Raw genomic sequence first — 21,692 nt, forward strand, 5'->3', positions numbered from 1 at the left:
CACTTCCCACAGATGTCTGCTGGTATCTTACCAAGAAGAAGCAATTTTTTAGTTTGCTTATAGGAAGTAGATATTTTAAGTTTTTGCTAAAGTATTTGTCCAGAGGTCATATTAACAACAGCTTACTGTTTCGTATTTTCTTGATGGTACCTCATATTGCATATTTGTGAATGTTCCCTCCACTGGCTATCTGGATATCACACAGTGCAATCAACAATGCCTGGTGCTGCTTTTTTTTAAATTGTTCTATATTTAATTCTGATAAATAAATCTATATATATGTATAGGTTTGTGCAATATTACCACCAAAAGTGTTTGCAGAGCTCCTAACGTTTGTTTTGGTTAAAAGCCAAATTTCAGATGGAAAAAACAGCAATAGGGATGCAATAACTGATTACATGGATTTTCACATACTGCTGGAAAGGTACCTGAATCTATCTTGATAACAGTCTTATGTCATCTTCTGTACAGCAGCACTCAAACTGGGAGAAGGAGAGGCATAACTGGGAGGTAGTCTAAGTCAACAGCATTAGGCATTATACTAACAGAAAATGGTCACCTTGCACAAGCGTTCCCTTTCCAATCATGGAAGTGTGAGGAGGACACATGGGTTCAGCGCCTGTAGACCATGGGTAGGCAACTTCAGAACTCCAGCTGTTGTGAAACTACAAGTCCATGAAGCATTTTAAGGCTCTGGATTTTTAGTTTCACCACAGATGGAGTGCACAGGCTGCCTACCCCTGCTGTAGACTGTTATCCAGACATGGGAGTAATGCCCCATACACACGTGCAGATTATCTGCAGACTTTTGTCTGCAGACTTACCAAAACCATATAATATGAGGTCAAACCTAAACACTTTCAATTTGTATGCAATCCAGCAGGCCCTTGCACTACATAGAAAAGGTAAGTCTGCAGACAAAAGTCTGCAGATAATCTGCACGTGTGTATGGGGCATTAGTCACAAGCAAGTCTCAAGTCTTACCCTTCAAGTCTCAAGCAAGTCCCAAGTTACTGTGGCGAAAAGCAAGCAAGTCAAGTCGAGTCACTGCTAGAAGTCAAGCAAGTCAAGTCAAGTCAAGTCATTCATTTTGGTCAAGTCCCAAATCAAGTCAAAATACTGATCTACCCCAATTTTCACCTTTAAATCAGTTAAAAGTCAGTGTTCAGGAAAGGTTTTGTTTTATTTTCAACATTAACAAAACTGCTTAGTGCTTTTTTCTTGGCATATTAACCTTCCTAGCGGTATTCCCGAGTGTGACTCGGGGTAAGATTTTAGTGCCAAAAGCGGTAACCCCGAGTCACACTCGGGGTAGCGCTAAGAAGATCGCTGGATGCTGGAGGAGGTTTTACTTACCTTTTCTCCGGGATCCAGCGAAGACTGCGGGCGGTGTGTGGCGGCGGAGCTTCCTCCCGATCGTCTGCGAGCCCCGGCTTCCGGGGGGTGGAACCGGCGGCAAATTCAAATGTAAAATGCACCAAACACACTGATACCGTTCAAAATAAAATAAAATCACATTACATTGCCCCCCAGTGCCCTTTCCTGCAGTGTTACTGTACTTTTTATGAAATATATGTATATATATATATATATATACATATATATACAGTATATATATATATATATATATATACATACACACACATATATATATATATATATATATATATATATATATACACATATATACATATATATGTATATATATATATATATATATATATATATATATACATATATATGTATATATATATATATATGTATATATATATAATATATATATATATATATATATATATATATAATAAATGTATACAGTTGCTTTGGACTGCTCATTCACAAGAATTACATGCAAAATAATGGTACCGCTTTCAGCACCTAAAATCCAAAAGAATCATACCGCCAGGGAGGTTAAAGAAACACTTTGAATGCCCAAACAGCTCAAAATCCTTCATCCGGTCATGTTTCAACATCACAGTCACTAAAAACATGTTAAGTATTTCCATTGTTAAACAGCCAGTGTCCTAAAAATCAGAACACACTGAGGTGTTTTAAAGCGGAGTTCCAGCCTCAAAACGAAAATTTGGCATCCGCTTGCTCTAGGTAACCTGAAAAAGAAATGGATAATGACGATTTTTTTTTTCTTTACTTACCTTGTTTTTGAAGAAAATATACTTACCTTCCTTCCACTTCCTCCCTCTGCGGCCACGGCCCGCGCCGTCACTTCCTGCTTGCATTGACTCCTGGGAGCTGAACGTCATCGCTCCCAGGAGTCAATGCGCTTGCAACGGCCCTGCTCGTCACTTCAGGTGCAGGCGCATCATTCCCTGCTAAACAGCTTCTGGGCATGCCCAGAAGCTGTGCAGGGATGACGCGCCTGCACCGGAAGTGACGAGCAGGGCATTCTGGGGCAGAAGAGGACGCTCTGGCTTCAGCTGCCCACACCTGAGATGGCAGCGCTGGACAAGACATTTTCAAAGTAAGTATTTCTTCTAAAAGGTAAGTGAAACAGGGGACAGTTCAGAGGCTATCATTGCTGAAATGCACTAGCCCTGACTGTCCCGGGGGTATTTTTATCTAAAAATGTTTTTTGAGGCCGGAACTCCGCTTTAAGTGACTGTGGTGTCAGAAACATAACAGGCACATTAATTTTGCTTTAACACATCTTAAGGAAATGCTAATATTTAATAATTAAAAAAGTAAAGTCATTTCGAGTCATATGTCTCAAGTCAAAGTCAAGTCTCAAGTCATGAATACCAAGTCAAAGTCAAGTCGAGTCTTTTATTAATTTTAGTCAAGCAAGTCTCAAGTCCTCAAACTGGTGACTTAAGTCAAGTCATGTGACTCGAGTCCCCCACCTCTGCTATTATCAGTCAACTTACTCAATAAAGATGGTCTCAAGTGCAGTCTTTAGCATCACCAAAGCCCAAGGCTTTAGAACATTCTCAGAGGCTGAGACTACACTACATTCAGGCACTCTAAAGGAGTAGTTGGAAACAGAAGGCATGCTACAGAAACTGCTGCTGATTACATTGTCACATTTGCTATAATTCCCATTGGAAAGGAGGTTTTGCACCAGATCAGACTTAAGCAGGCCATAGATGATTCAATCTTCTTTCCTTCCACCACTTGTGTAAGGAAAGCAAATTGCTTTCTTCCCCCATTAAGGGCTCTTTCACACGGCCGCTCCGTATGTCCGTATATCACCCCATCCGTTTGCGGGTGATATACGGACATAATGCATGTCAATGGGATTGCGGATGTCAGCGGATGACCATCTGCTGACATCCGATTTTCGTCCTTTCAGCTCTGTTCCGTTTTTTGGAACGGAACAGAACCCTATTTTTCTTCTAAAACGGAACAGAACCCTATTTTTCTTCTGTTAAAAAACGGAACTGATGCAAAATCGGATGTCAGCGGTGTCATCCGCTGACATCCGCAATCCCCATAGACATACAATATGTCCGTATATCATCCGCAAACGGATGGGATGATATGCGGACATACGGAGCGGATGACACAAGTGTCATCCGTGTCCGTCAAAAAAAAATGCCGCAGCGGAAAAAGAAATCGGAGCGGCCGTGTAAAAGAGACCTAACACAGTCATTGCTGATGGGCGCTATTGTGTTTTGCCGGTGCTATGGGGGCAGGGAGCCTTTCCGGGCCGATAGCAAACAATGATTGTTGCTAGCAGCTATAGCCACTGGCAGCAATCCTATTTGTTGTACCCAAGTTGAGTCCATTCAAGTTCTTATTCTATTTTCCAAAGCCTTGATGAAGAGAGACTTCTGTTGCCTCAAAACACGTTGGCTGTTTTTATATTTGACGCTATTAGGAACAGTTAAAGGCATTTTGGACTTTCAAATTTGTAGTCTGGAACCCATTTGTATTCTTTGAGTTGGCAAGCTACAGGAGACAGAGATTGGGAATATGTTACAAGGGACTGCTAGAGATCATTGCCATTCCAGTCCCAATCAATATTTCCAGATTTGTGCTCCATACAACTCCCTTAAAATAAACAAGTGCATTTTATGATATTTCTCTCAACAATATCCGTTATACAAAACAGGAAATAAAATATATAAGAAGAAAGGGCATTAGCAACCAGGAGAGGGTAGGAAAGTGTGAAAAGAGAAACAAACCAAACGGTCCAAAGCCAGTCTAATGAATAGTTGTCCAGTGGAGTAAGCACCTAAACAAAAAAGTTGCTGGGATCTAAGAGCCACACAGTAAGTACCAATGGGCCCTGTACAGCCCGTGGGCGCCAGGTTGGCCACCATGGCTATAGACAGTCCTAGGAAACAGCAGCAATGGAATCATATTTTTTATATCTGGTCAGTTACTTTGCTTCCTCGTGACTTACGTAGGACTATGTCTGTGAGGCTGTGCCAGACTCGGGGGTTCTTGTCCGGGAATATCCATACCCTTAGGCCCCATTCACATCTGAACGATTTTCTGCTTGAAGCTCAAAATTGCAATAGGAGAAAAAAATCAATTATTCTCTATGGAGATAGTTCACATCTCCATTCCAAATTGCCTCAAGCTTAAACAAGTTCCGGAGCTTTTTTTTGTTGCTCAAATTGGCCAGATTTGCGCGTTTTTGGTGCATTTTATTCTTATAGAAATAAATGGAAACTTGCTATTGGCGCATTTTTGTGCGCATTTTGAATTTCTGCTCAAATGAAAAAATGTAAAAAATAAAATAGCAATAAAATATGAATAAATAAATGTAAACTAAATACAAAATACACAAATAACTGAAAATCATCATAAAAAATACAATAAATTATTAATATGTAGTAATACATAAATAAATGATGATTAACCCCTAAAGTTAAAAAAATGTATATATTATATTATATATATATATATATATATATATATATATATATATATATATATATATATATATATATATATATATATATATATATATATATATTTTTTTTTTTTTTTTTTTTTTTTGTTCGGGTTTTGGTGTTTATTATAAATATATATAATAATGTATATATATTATTATTTATTTATTTTGTGTTAGAGCCGGTTCACACTACCGCGACCAGAAAGTCGCCCCGTGACTTTGAAGAGACTTATTTAGAGACTTGGAAGAGACTTGTGCACTACTTTGAAGAGACAGGCGACTTTGTCTGTGGGGAATGCCTGGCTAATCTCTTTCTTCTTCCTGGAAAGTCTGATAACAAGTCGCTTCAATTAAGATAAGGAGGCGACTCCCATTGAAGTATATGGGACAAGTCGGATCACAGGTCGCCTCAAAGTAGTACAGGACCCTTTTCTGAAGTCGGAGCGACTTCAGTAGTGCCAATTAAGACGGCACTGATTGATTAACATTGCTTTTGTTATGTCAAGCAACCTGGGGCAACACAAGTCGCCTCACAAGTCATGCTAGTGTGAATGGGCTCTTAGGGTTAGGGTGTTTAGGTAGTTATTATTTTATTTCATTTTTTTTAAGGGTTAGGGATTTAGGCTAGGGGTTAATTATTTATGAATTATGTATAATTTTTAATTTTTTTTTTACTATTAGTATTAATTTAATAAATGTATTTATTTATTTGATTTTTTTTTAATGTGTATATTATACATTTATTTATTAATGTATTATTATTTGTAGTAGTAGTATTAACACCTTAACAAAAAAATAAATAAATAACCTTATGTCAGGAAGCTAGTTTAGCTAATACCAATTCTCATACAGCTAATGCAAATTCCTCTGCAGCTAATGACAGCTATTACTCATTCCCATACAGCTAATGCTCATGCACATGTACCAGCACACAGACAAGCTCGGGCTAATATCCAATGTGCACTGACAGGTAGGCACCCCCTAACTACCCTGTTGTTTTACTGTGTATGACCCCGGCTCACCTTGACTGCGGCAGTCACCTGCTATCAAGCTACTGGCACCCATGCTTCTTTCAGCCATGTACCTTTGTCACCACATTCAGGGGTGCTCAGACCAGAGCCGCAAGGAAGCCTTTTTGTCGATTTAGCCTCCAACCAAGACACCTTAACACCCTAACTCCTAATTTAACCTTAACTCTAATCCCTTACCCTAACGAAATAATAATAATAATAATAAAAGAATCATAATTAAAAAAAAAAAAAAAAGCTAAGGGGAAAGCTAAAAAAGCTGAAATACCTAGCAACAAATGATGCAACAGATGATAGTTTTCTCTATTGGCTAATAAAAAACGCCAAAACTCAAAAACGCTGCATAAAAACATACAAACACGCCAAAAACGTGCGAATAAACACCAGAAAAATGCGCAAAGACACTACTCTCTGGTGTGAATGCAGCTCTTACGAATATATGAACCAAATAAAAGGGGGATGGGACTGATTGAACCTGCAATAAAAGTGGAGAAAAATGACTTGATGTGTCAGATGACTTGTGAGTAAGATTGTCACATCAACATCAGATCAAATCTCAGCCATAGCCAGCTTGTGTATTTGTACTTTAAATAGATATGATAAAATCCTTGTGATTTCCTTTCAGCTGTTCTGTTCCTATCCATATGTAAATTAAAACCAGACTATTGACATCTTCCGATATCATACTGCTACCTGATAGGACTAATAATGAAGAGGATTTTTACAGTCTGCATATAGATTATGAGGTTCTGTATTCATAAAAATGTCAAAGTGTATGTAAGAAAACCTACGCAGTGCATCTCCACAGCAATAATTTCTTATCGGGTGAACCTGAAGTAATCCAAATAAAGGACTTGAAAGGTGGGTGGTCTCTCAGAAAAACATTGCAACCAACTTAAAACCAATCAATTTTATTTTTAATAAATATTTCACAAAGAATGAAACTACACAGAACCCAAAATAATGAATCCCGACACTTAAAATATTGCCCAAAATGTATGATTTTCCCAATTTGGCCCATGAAGTGTTGATAGAACTATAAATTTTCCACAGAGCAAAGCCCAAGAAGGGCTTCTTCAGGGGTTGTGTTCTGTCGGATCTGATCATGTCAAGGATGCTCCCGCCCGTTGCCAAATTACATCAGCATCAGAGGCATAGTAGAAGCAGCCATGCCCACGGTGAGGTTATCCACGTATAAAAAGGAGCAACCCTTACTACTTTCATCAACAAGTATATTGCGAAGCCCTTTGTCACCCATTGCAAGTTCCCAGGGGACTCAGCTCAGCATGGTCCTTAAAATAAAGAATATTGAGGCTGCAGCTTTCCCTGTAGTGTAATGGCTCGCCAAACATAAATCAGGAAGTAGGGTAGTCCAAGTAGCTTCACAGCAATGCACATTGGCTCATGTTCTGACGCCGGAAAAAGCAGCTGTAAGGGTGGCATTATCCAACTTAGCACCAATATAAGGTGTATTCTTCAATTACTGAGAATAAAATCCCTGATTGTACTCAACCACCAAATAGTAAGTATTCAAAAATAGAATAATACTTCAACTCACTGTGCTAACTAGAAAAATATTTTATAGATATTAAATATGTGAATAATATCCAAACTCATAAAAAAATGGTACCACACCACACAGCAACACTCATACTTTAAAACCACGTACATCTCCTCACTCACATATAGTATATATAGCCAGCAGTGACCATAATGCATCAACATATTATCCCATGACACCAAAGGTTTTATACAAATAGGTGGGGATGCAGTGACTCAATGATCCTTGAAGGGATCATACATAGGATCCTGTAGGGTAGTCTATATATGGAAGCTAGAACAGCGCTATAGAGGCCATAGTTCCGTTATATATGAAAAAGAAAGTCAGAGTGTTGTTATTGGTGGATAAAGAGCATCAAAGTCCTTGCCTGTGGTCTACTAGTTAAACCCCCCCTCCCCAAAAGAGCACACAGGGGGTGCAGTGGTCCAGAGGATAATAATAAATATAATCAGTGCAACCAAAAATGTATTTCAGTGATAAAAACACTCCAATCAATATTAATGTGTATGATAAATAAAATATGAAAAAGCGGCTGCTATCACCAAGTATGTTTCTCATTACATACACAAAACCAATATTATAACAAAAACGTGCTGCGCCACTAATATTAGGTAAATATTAAATAAATAAAATACAGCAAGTGATAAGATATATCTGAAATAGTAACATCAATCGATCAATTAAATTGAAAATAGCTAAATTGCAACAAATGGTGAGACATCTAAAAATTAGATGTCAATTGATTAAAAGACCAATGAGATAAAATATTGCAAAAAAAGTCCCAGTAAAGTGCAAAAAAACTGTGCAAATATTGCAAATACAATGTGATCCTCGAAAGTGCCCCTGCTGTAACAATCAATCCAGTGCCCGTGCTCTCCTTCCACAAACTAATGGATGGCTGCTCACCTCAAATTCCGACCCTTGCTTTACCAATGGGTCAGAAATAGCAGTTCCCTTACACGGGTGAATTCCAATAGACAATCAGCAATGAATATTCCAGATGAGATTGTTCTCCCAGTCACAGTGTAAATAGGATAAATACCCGGGGAAATATGAAAGAGACAAAACAATCTAATGCTCTCTGTATCTGTTTTTATTAATAGCGATAAAAGAAATAAACTCACACAGGTTGGCAAAATCAGCCGTGCGGACTATATCGGGCAGTCTTGTAACTAGCAGCGTAATGGCATCCGATGACATTCTCCGCCCCTATACACGTTGCGTCTTTCGTTTGACTTCGTCAGCAGGGGTCCAGAGGAGGCTGATTACTCAAAGCTTTGTAAAGTTATGAATACAGATTGACTTGATCAGCAAAGGTTCATGCCTGCATAAGAATGCCAGGATATATCTGTAAACACTTTGAAAGCCTCCCTCGCACTGCAAAAGGTCTATTGAGCCAACATGTGATGAAAACTTCAAGAAAACACTCTGCTCAGTGACTTCAATTATGTAGTGTAGGAAATCCATGGAGTTCCTGTAGCCAAACCATTGTCAGTACCCCAACATCCACAGTATGTATGTACAGGTATACTTATCAGACCCTATTGTCTGCAACAGTCTCTATTGCAAGCCAACGGTTAAAGTTTCAGTGTTCAGGCATTTCCGGTCCCTTACGGGTCACTCATTGGTCACAGTGAGGAGGTGGAAGACTGGCATTACCCTAACCAGGTTCGCCTGGCACAGGCCGGCTGCTTCAGAGGTTATTGGGCCAATCGTGCACCAATGTAAGGTGTATTCCTCCAACTGACCACTTATATAAGGATCATTATTCCCACTGACCACCAATGTAAGGAGCATTCTTCTCACTGACCACCAATGTAAGGTGTATTCTTCCAACTGACCACCAATATAAGGAGCATTATTCCCACTGACCACCAATGTAAGGTGTACAATTATTTCAAGGGTTTACGTAAAAAAAAAAAAGTTGCGAAAGACTGCCCTACACTAAAGCTCCTTCCTCCATGGTGGGAACATCCAGCAGCTAAATGGGGGATTGAAACTGTGCAGTACCCTAAAAGCAATACCACAGTGCCTCTGCTGCACTGAAATCCCAAACAGCATTGTCAGTCCTGCCTGAGGTCTCCCCTATTGGACTACAGAACACCTCATATTCTCCTCATCTCTAGAAGTCGGAGATGTGCTGTAGTTCAACAGAGGAAAGCTCTGGCAAGGTTGGCAGCAGAGACAGAGTTGCTAGCTTACTACAGGAAGTTAAGAGCTCACTGGATTTCTGGCAGGATCACCAGGGGGTATTCTATACTTGCAAAGTTTTTAAAGAGACAAAACGTGTGTGTAGTACATCAGTATGTAGCATACTGCATTCTTTCTTTTTAATTTTGCATAGGCATATACTGTAAGTACCCTGCATTAGCTAATTACCCGGATTAATGGTAATACTGGTTAACACTAGCAATAAACTTAGAGCCCTCCTGGTCAGAAGTCACTGTGTCGGAGCCCTAAGCAAGTAATTCCTAATTAAACTTCAGGGCAATCCACGTCAGAGACAGTCCAATCCACAAGATGAATGGATTGATTATGTTGGGGATCAGTCAATCTTGAGACATCCAAATTGTCTTTTCCTTATCTTTGTTGGTTGATGGTTTCCTGTATTGGTGTCCACCACCATGCGTAGAATGTAAAGTACAAGGGACGTGGCACATTTGACAGCCTTTAAGGTCAGCGTTGCTTAAGCAAACATTCGTACAACATGCCCCCGATTGATCATTTGGTTGATAATTAGCGCAATATGTCAGAAAACATGCATGTGTCCTCCCCCCTTATTTGAAGCTGAATTTTTCAGCCATCAACGAGGAAGATCAATATGTTGTTATAAATACATGGAATGCATGCCAGGAAATCAGTTCATTTATAGTGATTTCCGCAGGCAATTGCTAAATGCTGTTCATTAATGCAGTAAACGAGTGGCGTGTTTTCCATGTTTATATAATGCAGACAAATTGCATAGTGCTTGATAAAGCACATGTTCAGTATTCCCAGCCCTGCCCCGGGGGCCCATTTTAATGTCTCCAATACAATCTCTTACATATTCTAGGGCCAACTCAACTAAAAGCAGTTTGAGGTTGGGTTCACACATGCATTATGATACCGCAGCTCCAAAGCACATGCATTGCAGTATACAATGGGAAAAAAATAATATAATATACAGTATATATAAAAATTACATAATATACTGTATATCATTTATATAAAAATCATATATACATACAGACATCCATACATACACATACATACAATGTGGACATCAAGAAAAACACACTAACGGAACCAGCAAACAAGGAGATGTGGATGAGGAGACAGAGATACAGATTAGTGGGACGTGGAAGTTAATTTTCTTCATCTTTGTCTCCACATCTGGAGCTTCAAAGTCATAATGAAGTCATGGCATGATTTCTAGATGTAGCTGGGCTCAGGGAATACCAGGCCACACACACGGAGATACAGACACAATAAATGGCATATGCAGGCACTTTGCCATGTTTGTGCTTCTAAGCAATGTCAGACAAATTAAAGTGGAAATCCACATACATTGTATAAACTACCTGTTTGGTCTCAGGCAGTGGTCTCCAAACTGTGGCCCCCTTGCTTGCCATTATCAGGCCCTTAGGGTACTATTTCTTCCACTGATACAAGGCATTCTTCCTCCCATTAACAAATAAACTTAACCTGCGCTTACAGTAACAATATTAAGAAAAGTGATAATGTAGGAGTGTGCATATATTCTTCCTCCCACTGACACCAATGACGGGGCCCTATTCCCCCACTGACACCATCAAAGGGGCACTATTCCCCCACTGACGCCATCAAAGGGGCACTATTCCCCCTACTAATACCAATGAAGGGACATTGATTATTGCCACTAACACCGGGCATTTTCTACTCTCACTGACTTCATTTCAGCCCCCCTAAAGTCTGAAGGACAGAAAAATGGCCCTTTGTTTAGAAAGATTAGAGACTCCTGGTCTAGGGGGAGCTTAATGGTGTGCAGCTCCTTACTTCTCACTCTACAGTACCCTAGGCTCTGTCAACACTGGGTCATAAAACATATATACAGGCGCATTAGTCATACCATAAGCTAGAGTCCATATGGATCAGATGCAGTCACTTGAGTGAGGATGGAAGGGAAAAAAGGAGTCCAACTATTAGGGCAGCCTTCAAGAAACCAAAGCCAGGGGTTCCACAGGGCTACAAACAAAGACAAAAACAGAGGCGCTTTTAAGTGTAGACTATAAACACATTTATTATTAGTGCATATTTTTTAATAATAAATGTGTTTATAGTCTACACTTAGAGGCGCCTCTGTTTTTGTCTTTGTCTGTCAACACTGGATGACTGCTCCCCCAAAGATGCTCCTCTTCACCACTAATGCACCTGCCCCTTGATGATTATATCACATAAAATGTAGGACCAGGAGTCCTGCATGGTTAGTGAACACATTGAGGGCCTGCTCACGTTCCAGCCAGGAGAAGAGAAGACCAGAGCACCAGCTGCAGCAGGATTAAGGTGCAGGGTAAGGGCCCTTTCACACAGGCTTTCCGATCCGATCAGCCTGTCCTTTTTTCAGGGGGACCTGATCAGATGCTCCATGCACCCCCATGGGGCAGCAGATGTCAGCGGTGACATGTCCGCTGCTATCTGATTAAATCTTGTCCGTGAAATCCAGACTGATGGAAACCCTACTTTCCATCCGTCTGGAGGATTGGATGAAAATGGACAGGTGGTCAGTTTTCATCCGATCTCCCATAGAGGAGAGCGGGGATCTGACAGGTCCATCTCAGGACAGAGACCAGAGACGGACCTGTCATCCGCGTGCTCAGCGGGGATTGGTGGATCAATCCCCCGCTGAGCAGAACAGAGTCCGCCGGGCAGAAAGCCCGTGTGAAAGGACCCTAAGTATTTACTTTAATTGCAACCTCTATACGAAACAAGCAGGTTTTTTTTTTTTGTATGCAGCAGGAAAGGGGGAGGGGCTACACATCCAAATTATAGTTGCAAGCCTGGAGTTGGGCCGTAAAGAGAAGTTCTAGGTAACAACCCAACAATTAGGCATACAATATATTACAGATGGTGTGAGACTGAACATGTAAAGCAAGAGGAAGATCATCAATAATAATGATAGTCATAATAGTGGTGAAGGCGTATAAGACAAAGTAATAGTCCAATTCTATCCTAACACTACCTTGTGACATGTGAAATGTTAGTCCAATAAAAGCCAATAAAAGTAGGAGGAAGAAAACGAGCTATTCCATAGTGATAAGAAAATGAACATAAAGTATTATGAATTCTACAGGAAATAGCTTCACAAATCTGCACCTAACCATCGAAAGCAAACGCAGCACATTTCATGGTGAGGCCCCACACTGTTCTTCCTAGGATGGAAAACATTCAAGGGAACATAGAACGGCTTTTTGCTATATTTTATTTTTTTTTTAATTTTTAAATAAAATTTTAATTCCAATTTCTAAAAAAAAAAAGTCATTAAAAAAAAGATTAAAATAAAGCATTTCTAGGCTTTATAATATTAAATAAAAAAAAAAAAAAAAAGAAGCCCTGCCTGCATGCTTGTGGCCAGCCTGTTTAACATGACTGAAGAAGTTCCTGTTTTTGTTGGAGGGAAGATTTTTTTTATTCTGTGATTTATTCAGCTGTGTGTGTAGTCTGATCTCCCCCAGTCTTTCACAACAGAGCTGTATTGGAACAGCAGAAAGATAGAGCTGTATAGTTTTTGTTCATTGAAGGGTTAGACCATCTTTCAAATTGTTGTTATTGCTGTCTGTGTCCCAGCTAAAAAGATTCATCCTTCTATTTAGACAGTGACCACTGTCACTAGGACACTAAGGTCGCTTTCACACTTGCGAACCGTTCCGATCAGCCTGTCAGTTTTTCAGGCGGATCAGAACAGATGCCCCATGCATCTCTATGGGGCATCGGATGTCAGCGGAGACATGTCCACTGACATCCGATCCGGTCCGTCAAATCTGGATGGATGGAAACCCTATTTTCCATCCGTCCAGAGGATCGGATGGGATCGGATGAGAATGGATAGGCGGTCCGTTCCCATCCGATTCCCCCATAGAGAACAGCAGGGACCTGACAGCGGTGTCTCTGCACACAGCGCAGAGACACAGCTGCCATCCGCCTGCTCAGCGGGGGATCGGCGGATCAATCCCCTCCCGCTGAGAAAAACTGAGTCCTCTGACGGACTCCAAGTGTGAAAGGGGCCTAAAGGAAGGGGAAATCCAAGGTTTGTGCATTGTCCAATAGGGACACCTGATCCTGTGACAATTCTCTAAGATGGGGATTCTGTTCTCTTTAGCCCAGGTTCACACTGAGGCCGTTTGCAAGTTCAAGCCTGCATTTCAGTCCGACTTCAGGGCGGTTTCACGGACATCTGTGCAGCTTCCTGCACAGATGTCTATGGAAATCCCCCCCAAAGTCGCCAAAAGTAGTCCAGAAACTACTTTTGGGAATCTGTGCAGCACTGCAAAGTCGTCGCAGCACTATTTTGGACAGTGCAATTGGCTCTAATTTGACATGCGATTTGACATGTCAAACCAGACCAGTGTGAATGTGGGCTTAGAGAGATTTCCTTTCACTTCCTGTTACATCTTCAGGGCCAGAAGTGAAAGGAAATCTCCCCAGCAGGATACAGGTAGCAAAAAGTAAACTTCTAATCCAAAACAAATAAAAAACAGTTTTGGCTAGGGGTCTATTAAAAAAAAGAAAAAAAAAAAAAAAGCTTGTGTGAATCTCTCCAGCATTCTCTCAGCCATCACCTATAATCCTGTATTTTTCCTAAAATGTTTATTTCTTTTGATCACCAGCTCTTTCTAGTGGCCATAAGGCAGTGTTTTCCTGAAATACCTTAATCAGAAAAATGCAGCTTTATAGCCACCGATGATCTTAAAAAAAGAAATGTTTTAGGCAAAACATGGCATTAGCATGGAATGCTTGAGATATTTGCACAGCCATTTATTTATGTATTTTTTATAAATAGAACCCTGTGGATTCTATATATTTAAAATAAATCTGGTGCAACTGTGCATTGTAGCGAATCAGCTTGTAACATCAGCTTGTTCAATTAAGCTTTGACAAAAAGCTGATTGGTTTTTATGCAGAGCTGCACCAGATTTTGCAATGTGTGTAATATAATGTTTGGTATTTAACTAAGAAATCCAAATCATTTTTTTTAACCGCTTGCCGACCGCTGCAAGTACATATACTGCGGCGGTCAGCCCCTCACAGGCAAAGTGACGTATGGGTACGTCACTAGCCTGTGAGGCTCTGGGGAGCAAGTGCGCGCCGCCGGAGGCACGCTCCCGCGCGGTCACGAACCCCCCCGTGCGTGTGCACTTGCGATCGTCTGTTAGAGCGGGAGAAAGGCAGGCGGCTGATGTAAACAAGCCGCCTGTCATTCTCCCCTGTGTATGAATAGTGATCATACGGTTCTACTATGTAGGACTGTTGATCACTGTTCCTACACATCAAGCCACAGCCAATCACAGTTAGAATCACGCCCCTAAGGACACACATAACCCCTCCCTCTCAAAAAAAGTTAACCCCTTCACTGCCAGTGTCATTTTACAGTAACAGTGAATATGTATAGCACTGATTACTGTAGTAATGTCACTGGTAACCCCAAAAATGTCAGTCAAGGGTCCTATCTGTCCGCCCCAATGTCGCAGTCCCGCAAAAAAAATCGCAGATCGCCGCCATTACTCGTTTAAAAAAAACAACAAAAATGACAAAAATCTTTCCCTTAGTTAGTAAATGCAATAACTTTTGCGCAAACCAATCAAAATACGCTTTTTGCGATTTTTTTTTTTTTTTTTTACCAAAAATATGTAGAATAAAACAAATTGGCCTAAAATGTTAAAAAATTTTGATTTTTACATTTTTTTGGGGGAATTTCATATAAAAAAATGTGAAAAATATTATTTTTGCAAAATTGACGCTCTTTTTTTGTTTATAGCGCATGATCAAAAAATTGCACAGGTGATCAAATACCACCAAAAGAAAGCTCTATTTGTGGGAAAAAAAGGACGTCAAATTCGTTTAGGTACAGCGTCGCACGACTGCGCAATTGTCCGTTAAAGTCACGCAGTGCCGAATCGCAAAATAGGCCCTGGTCAGGAAGGGGGTAAAATCTTCCGGGGCTTAAGTGGTTAAAGTGTGTGCGCGTGTGTATGTATATATATCTATATCTATTTATGTGTGTGTATATATAATTTTTTTTTTTTTTTATGAGTGGGAGATAGACAGATGAAATATATAATATATAATTCATTTTTACAGTGTATGCATTATGTGTGTATGGTAATTAAAAAAATATTTGAGGATTCCCAGATAAAATCCTATTTTGCAGTGAATTGGAAGTAGGGCTCAATCAGGGCTGGTCTTTTGGAAATAAAGCATGACATGCATATTTATTGCGGGAAGATGTTCTGAACTGCACCACCGAGATGGCGGTCAGGAGTCCACTAACGCAGGTTCGCAGAAAATATTTTAGCTAAGGAATCCTGGACGTAGATTTTTTTTATTTATTTTTTTGGAAAAAAAATATTGCTTTGAATTTGGAGCTTATAAAAATATATACATGTTTATCGATCTTTCTGGCAGCCGAAAGAGGATAATGAGCTTGTACTCAGTCAGGAGGAGGAAAGTGAACGCTCTATATAAAGGTGCTGCAATTATGAGTGCGGTGCAGGTAGCGAGGAGTAAACTGTGTGCTCTCTCTGCCACTAGTCTCCATTAACCAAGCCCTCCATCATTTTTATTGCTTTTTAACTCCTGTTATGGAGAGCAAGAGGTCACACTGTATAAAGTCTTTATCACTTAGCCGGCTTCTATAATGTTTCACAGGCTACGAAAGTCTCTTAACGTTGGAAGGAAATGTTGTTGTGCCTCTCTGTCTTGAAAATAACAGCTGAAATGACAATGCCCCCTGTTTACTTCCAGCTAAAGGAATCCAGAAGGCTGGAGAGTAATTGTAGTAAAGCTGAACTCTAGACAGATATAACATAGTAGGGATAGACCGATTATTGGCAAGGCCGATATATCAGGGGGCCGATATGCACTTTCCCCGATATTTCGGTATCGGCCCCCGGAACTGGTCGATATTGCCGCTATTTTTGTGACGTCATTCTGTCTTCTTAGGCCACCTCCCTTGCCTTGGACAGACTTGTCTGGAGTCGGGACTAGTCTCACAGGAGTGTATCACAGCCATACACCCACCCACAGCAGCCCGGTGCCAGACAGCCACCCACATCCACAGGCCCTGTACCAGCGAGCCACAGGCACTGCACCAGCAAGCCAGCCACCCACAGGCTCTGTACCAGCCAGCCAGCCACAGGCACTGTACCAGCGAGCCAGCCAGCCACCCACAGGCTCTATACCAGCCAGCCACAGGCCCTGTACCAGCCAGCCAGCCACAGGCACTGCACCAACAAGCCAGCCACCCACAGGCTCTGTACCAGCCAGCCAGCCAGCCACAGGCACTGTACCAGTGAGCCAGCCACCCACATCCACAGGCCCTGTACCAGCCAGCCAGCCACAGGCACTGTACCAGCGAGCCAGCCAGCCAGCCACAGGCTCTGTACCAGCCAGCCACCCACCCACAGGCCCTGTACCTGCCAGCCACAGGCACTGTACCAGCCAGCTGCCCATAGGCCCTGTACCAGCCAGCTACCCACAGCCCCTGTGCCAGCCACCCTCCTACCACAGGGTGCCACCCACCAACCACAGGGTGCCAGCCACCCACCACAGGGTGCCAGCCAGTCACCCACCACAGGGTGCCAGCCAGACATCCACCACAGGTTGCCAGCCAGCCAACCACCACAGGTTGCCATCCAGCCAACCACCACAGGGTGCCAGTCAGCCACCCACCACAGGGTCCCAGCAAGCCAGCCATTAAGCATTGAACAAAAATTAACATGTTCAGTACCAGATTTGTGTCAAAAATTGTCTTTGTTTTTCAAAACTTTAAATGTACAAAATATCGGCCCATATCGGCTAATACCGATACGTTGTGACCAAAGTATCGGTATCGGCCCTGAAAAAACCATATCGGTCTATCCCTATAACATATGCAAATGAATGGAGCTCTGTATTCATTACTTTGTCTGTAAAATAATTTTCAAAATGCAAGCTTTGTAGATACCTGAATCTGAAATGCCATCAACCTCTTGTAGTCTAATGCAGCCTTTTTCAACCAGGGTGCCCAGGCACCATAGGGTGCATTGAGGCTTCTTCAGGGGTGCCTTGGCAAAATGCTTATAAATTGATCAAAAATTGTATACAAACCAGCAGGTGGATGAAACCTGCGTTTAAGTTACAGAAAGCCACAGGTTTTCATTATGAACCATTACAACTTTCTAGACACTGGCATCCTAACAACCAATGATGTCATCAGTTGATAGGGAGGATGTCTGTTGCCTCCACAGCATCCTTGTTTTATCCTCCTCTGCCTCTCTCCATTAGCACTGGGGTCACATTAGCTGACTGATGGAAGTATTTACAACTGCCAGGTCGGACGTGACGTCATAACGTCACGCCTGGGTCTCAGAGTCATAGAAACTGCCGGGGACCAACTGGTCCTGGGTAGTCTCTATGGTTAACTTCTGCCGCCGGCAGATTCCTTCTCCGGCTCGCCGATCGCACGGGCAAGCCAGGAGAAGCATCAGAGGGTGGCAGAAGGGGGGACGTCCCCTTCCACGACCTGTAAGAACGATCAAGCGGCTCCTTCTATATAGGATCATAGGTCTCTATGATCATTTCACAAGCCACGCCCCCCCCCACAGTTAGAATCACTCTCCTAGGCTCACATATTACCCCATGATCACCCACAATGTTAACCCCTTCCCTGCCAGTGCCATTATTACAGTAACAGTGCATATTTTTAGCACCGATTACTGTAGTAATGTCACTGGTACCCCCAAAAGTGTCAGTTAGGGGTCCGATCTGTCCGCCGCAATGTCACAGCCCCGCTAAAAATCGCTGATCGCTGCTATTACTAGTAAAAAAAAAAAAAATGACATAAATCTTTCCCCTAGCTTGTAGACGCAATAACTTTTGTGCAAACCAATCAAAATATGCTTATTGCAATTTTTTTTTTTTTTTTTACCAAAAATATGAAGCAGAATACTTTTAATCTCAGAATTCTGACTTTTAATCTCAGAATTCTGACTTTTATTCTCAGAATTCTGACTTTAAATCTCAGAATTCTGACTTTTAAACTCAGAATTCTGACTTTTAATCTCAGAATTCTGACTTTTAGTCTCAGAATTGTGTTTAATAAATTTTAGCATGGTCCAAACTTGTAATCTCAGAATTCTGACTTGCAAAGTCAGAATTCTGACTTTTAATCTCAGAATTCTGACTTTCAAACTCAGAATTCTGTAAAAAAAAAAAAATTTCAAACTCAGAAATCTTTTACATTTTTTTTATGATGGCCCCAGGGCTCTTCCATAGAATAGAAATTGGCCTAAAAGGATGAAAAAAAAATGATTTTTAATTTTTTTTTGGGGGGGGGGGGGGAATGTTATATAGCAGAAAGTGAAAAATATATATTTTTTTCATTCTTTTTTTGTTTATAGCGCACAAAATAAAAATTGCATAGGTGATCAAATACCACCAAAAGAAAGCTCTATTTGTGGGAAAAAATGGTTTTGCTCTGTGAATGGGGACATGTAACATATAAAGTAGGTATTATCGCAGTTTGGCTGCACAAGTAATAATATACTGTAAAACGATATGTTGTATTATGGAATAGTAGGATTTTTATGACAGTCTCAGCAGCACTGTACACCGGCTGTGCATATTTGGTTGTGTGGTGTATGATGTAGCATGGCTTATATACAGGAGCACCACCCCAATCTGATGCACCATTTCTATAAAAAAAGGCTTTTTCAGGTAACTTTAGCACCATTACCTGCTTTTTTTTTATCAAACAGGAACAGGTTTGCTTTGACCAGCAGATGGAAATTGGCCAGTAGTTCACTTAGGCTGTCCCTATTCTTGCTGATGCAAAACTGTCCTGCTGCTAGTCAATTTCTAACTCTGATTATAAATTAGGAGACCACTGATAAGACCGCAGTGTAAAATTAATCTGCAGGATGGGGTAGCTGCTCAAAGTAACTGCTGCCCTCAAATCAACCACAAAACACAACGAAGACAAAAAAAGTGTCCAATAATAAAAATGCTGCAGAGAGGTTAATTGCACAAAAGAGCTAGCAATCAAAATTAACCACTTTATGTTCAGCCGCTGCAGATGTACTGCCGCAGGCTGGCTCTCCCAGGCAAAGTGTCGTACATGTACGGCGCTCGCCTGGGAGGAGCTAGGGGGCGATCGCGTGCCGCCAGAGGCCACTCGTGGCCAGTGCGTCACACGAAGCAAGTGCATGTGACAGGCAGCTCCAATGGTTGCCGGCCACTCGTGATCTCCTGCCGCTGACAGAGAAGGACGGACAGCTGATGTAAACACAGCCGTCCGTACTTCTCCCTGAAGTGATCACAGATGTCATGTGATCCTGCTATATAGATGACTTCACAAGCCACGTCCCCCCCCCCACAGTTAGAATCACGCCCCTAGGGTCACATTTAACCCCTTAATCACCAGTACTGTTAACCCCTTCCCTGACAGTGTCATTATTACATTAACAATGCATATTTTTAGCACTGATTACTGTAGTAATGTCACTGGTACCCCCAAAAGTGTAAAAAAATGTCAGTCAGGGGTCCGATCTGTCCGCCGCAATGTCGCAGTCCCGCAAAAAATCGCAGATCGCCGCCATTACTACTGAAAAAAAAAAACCAATAAAAATGACGTAAATCTTTCCCGCAGCTAGTAAACACAATAACTTTTGCACAAACCAATCAAAAAACGCTTATTGCTGTTTTTTTTTTTACCAAAAATATGTAACCGAAGACAAATTGACCTAAAATGTTAAAAAATTTAGATTTTTACATTTTTTTTGAGAATTTCATATAAAAGAATGTGAAAAATATATTGTTTTTTTTTCAAAATGTTTGCTCTTTTTTTGTTTATAGCGCAAAAAATAAAAATTGCAGAGGTGATCAAATACCACCTAAAGAAAGCTCTATTTGTGGGAAAAAAAAGAACGTCAATTTTGTTTGGGTACAGTGTCGCACGACCGCGCAATTGTCCGTTAAAGTCACACAGTGCCGAATTGCAAAATAGGGCCTGGTCATTGAGCAGCCAAATCCTCCGGTCTGAAAGTGGTTAAAAAGGACAGTTTCCTAACTGACCTTTATCTCTCTGTATGTAGATTGTCAGCTTTCCCTATAACTTCCCTGCAGCCCCTTTATAATACACTGATAACCCCCTCTTTTTTAGTGAGAGGACTGGCTTATCCAAAAGCTCCCTTATTGACCCTTATAAGCCCGCTGGCCAGGGCTTTTCTTTCTGGGGGAACATGTAAGATTGGAGTTTCGGCACCTCTGCCAAAGACAGTGAAGGAGAATATTTTCCTTATGCTGCATAAGCCAGCACAGCTCCTGTAGTGCCTGCTGCATCCCTTATAGACTGGAAGGTGAAGTGACATCATCTGCATTCCGCCTCTCCCTGCAGACCAAATCGCATGCTACTTTTTGGCACCAGTCACAGCTGTGAGGAAGAGATGCTTGGATATGGGGGCTGCCTGGCTGTCTCTTTGCAGGACATGGGATGTCTCTTTGCAGGATATGGGATGTCTCTTTGCAGGATATGGGCTTGTCTCTTTGCAGGATATGGTATGTCTCTTTACAGGATATGGAGCTGTCTCTTTTTGCAGGATATGGGATGTCTCTTTGCAGGATATGGGATGTCTCTTTACAGGATATGGAGTTGTCTCTTTGCAGGATATGGGATGTCTCTTGCAGGAAATGGAGTTGTCTCTTTGCAGGCTATGGGATGTCTCTTGCAGGATATGGGATGTCTCTTGCAGGATATGGGATGTCTCTTTGCAGGATATGGGATGTCTCTTGCAGGATATGGGATGTCTCGTTGCAAGATATGGGCTTGTCTCTTTGCGGGATATGGGATGTCTCTTTGCAGGAAATGGAGTTGTCTCTTTGCAGGATATGGGATGTCTCTTTGCAGGATATGGGCTTGTCTCTTTGCAGGATGTGGGATGTCTCTTTGCAGGAAATGGAGTTGTCTCTTTGCAGGATATGGGATGTCTCTTGCAGGAAATGGAGTTGTCTCTTTGCAGGCTATGGGATGTCT

The 21,692-nt window shown here is 41.4% G+C and overlaps 1 protein-coding gene across 2 annotated transcripts in view; it reads left to right on the top strand.

Moving 5' to 3' along the window:
* THSD7B (thrombospondin type 1 domain containing 7B) overlaps positions 1-21,692 on the top strand; it is a 925,167-nt gene that overhangs the window by 834,456 nt on the left and 69,019 nt on the right. The gene's annotated exons all lie outside the window — the stretch shown is intronic.

The sequence above is a fragment of the Pelophylax lessonae genome (assembly GCF_965119305.1).
Source record: "Pelophylax lessonae genome assembly, chromosome: 6".
Taxonomy (NCBI): domain Eukaryota; kingdom Metazoa; phylum Chordata; class Amphibia; order Anura; family Ranidae; genus Pelophylax; species Pelophylax lessonae.